Below are 2898 nucleotides of genomic sequence, written 5' to 3'. Positions count from 1 at the left end.
CTGCATCCTGCCTCCTAATTATATGAAGATTAGGTGATTTTGATCGGAGGAAAGCTGCTGCTTCCTTAGCAGCTTGTGGATCATTTCAGAGAGAGGGGATATGTGGAGTAGATATTAAGTTGGGAGCTTGTGCTCGCTTAATTATTCCAACAGAGCCATTCCATCTCAAATCATCAAATTTTTACAACAGTTTCTGCTTGATCGTCTCTGATTTGGCTGCAATTTTTATAATATAAAATATGAATATTTAGTATGATATTTCTGTAATTTTAGTTTGACATATCAATTGCTTTTTTTTTTTTTTTTAAATTAACTCAGGAACTATTAAAGATAACAACCTGGAATTTTCATTGTGATTTCTCATTATGCCATTGACTGAGATTATAGCTAGCCTAAATAACTTGGTTTAAAAATGAAAGAATATGCCCATAAAATATTAATAATAATAATAACAAATTACACATAGTTCAGAAAATACTGGCTTCATTATTATTATTTTTTAATGTATGTACTTCTTTTCATGGCAGCTGCTTTTACCCAGAAACTGTTTGATCTACTGTTCCAATATTGGAGATTCTGAATCAATGATGAGATATGCTAAGTTAATATTTCAGGGTTTTTTTTTTATCTTTAATAGTTCCTGAGGTATTGTTTCAAAGCATAACCACAAATTTAAATATGTGAAAAGACGTGCAGAAAGTGGGTCGAGGGCAATTTTATCTCACAAAGTACCTAATAAATCAAGCTACAATTTCACAGATACCATTTTAAATATCCATAGATTATGATAATAAAGTTTAAAGCAAATCAGAGACGGCTGAGCAGAAGGCGCCTGATGAATTGAGAATAACCTGATAGACATGTGGGAATATATTCACTATCGCCTTCTTGGCTCAGCGTCCAATGTGCTTGGCTTGATTTGCAGAGTTTGATTTGTAGAATTACAGCAGGAGCATAATAAATCCAGACACACCGGTGGTCCCTGCGAGTGTATTTTTTTCGCTCTAACTCAAATATACGTTGTAAAGGTGGAGATGTATTTTTCAGGGGAATATAATTTGAAGGCTCTTCCCTGAGCTGCCTGTCATAAAAGAGAGGAAGGTGAGATGAGATGACTGTGCAAGGCTGCACTCAGGCACCTGGGTAACAGCTCCGGCCAGTGATGGATCGTGTTTCCCTCCAGCATAAACACCGAGCACTGACACAGCTCTCCACCAACTGCTTACATGCATGAAAACACAGCGATGGCTGAAGGAAGCGGAGGACACAACAAACAGCGTCAACGGTGGAAACACTGCAGGATGTCGACCATTCGTTGTTTTATCTGGACTCTGACAGCAGTTTACGTTGCACATAAAAGAAGTGGACGCCCACTGAACATAGAATAAAGAGATTCTGTTTCAGCACAAATAAAAATGGGATGATTAAGGCAATCAGTTTGTGATGAAGTGAATCATTTCTGGCTCTGCTGATTGAATTGTTAAATTCCAGCTGTCTCCCTTTAGTGTTTGGAGCCCGGCTTTGCTACAGTAGCTGAGTGAAGATGACTTGTACATAGGGATGAGGACTTTCTTGTTTACAAAATACATTTACTCTGCTTATTGCACTCAGACCACCTCCCAGCGTTTTGCTGACCTTACACAGCTCCCATTGAAAGCAAGGCTTTAGTGTTGCATCTAATATGTAAGCAAGAAGACTAACCAGTAATTATCAAGCAGCTTATAGCACATCTAAATTTATGAGAGAGCACAAAGAGCATGGCTTTCATACTTAGGGGAATACTTATTAACTCTAAATCACAGGGCAGGTCCTCTCACATCCTCTGTGGTTTAGACCTAATGCAGCAAACATCCCTAACACTGAGAAGACTACTTTCTTCTTTTTATTCCAGCATTAAACCTGATAACTATTTTAACCCTCAAACTGAGCTCATGCTTTTCTCCTCAAAATTTCGATCCATTAGTTTCTATCAAATGTTGACACAAAGGGTGGAAAGTAAACCCTAAATTCGTGGTTATCAAAATCACATTCGCATGGTTTAAATGAAAAGCTACCTTTGGTGCATGAACACATTTCTGGTAAGAGTGACCAACGTTGTAGCTGGCAGCTAAAATAATCATCTTCATTTCAATTTCTTTGGCAATGATGACACATTTTACTTTTCCATGAGGAGACATGAGATGGAGCCAACTTCAGATTAGAAATTACTTAGAATCATAGTGAGAAATAACCAGATGTTGCTGGAAATGACAGTGGGGAATGTGTAATGAAAAAAAAGGAATACACAACTACCACACAACTGAACTATTAAAAACTTGGATTGACAGGAATTATTTGTCACCTATGGAAACACTGGGGGGAGCCAGAAGTTGTCAGTGTGCTGTATTTAGTAAATTCATGTCATGTTTGTGCCCCCTGTGCGTTAACCTGGTTAGGCAGCCAGTAAAGGCGGCTCCCACTCAATATAGAGAAGTCTTAATGTAATTACACAGCAGACTGCGACTGGAAATGCATCCTCCTCTGATGTAAACAGATCTGACTCATGAACTTGTCCCCCAGCAGTAATCACATCAGTAATTTGATTTGTTTTGCACCTCTGGCCAAACCTCCAGGCTGCACGTATAAATATGTTTCTCCAGTCCATGCCAGGAACATATCTCGAGGAGGCTGTGACTGATACTGTGTTCTATCATCTTTGTTTTGATGTAACAACTGTTTATCCTCAGGGCGGCTGCTACTCAATTACACCTCATGTTTAGCTGCAGCAAATAAACCCAGCTCATTAGCACTTCATTAGTTTTGGAACAGACGACTGATATTGAGATAAGATATAAAGAGTTTAATTCCAAACTATGATTGCAATACCGGGAAAAAAATGACAGAAAAACAACTGATTGA

The sequence above is a fragment of the Stegastes partitus genome, unplaced genomic scaffold, assembly GCF_000690725.1.
Source record: "Stegastes partitus isolate 25-593 unplaced genomic scaffold, Stegastes_partitus-1.0.2 Scaffold988, whole genome shotgun sequence".
NCBI lineage: Eukaryota > Metazoa > Chordata > Actinopteri > Pomacentridae > Stegastes > Stegastes partitus.
The sequence above is the reverse complement of the archived record's forward strand: the minus strand, read 5'-3'. Positions refer to the sequence as shown.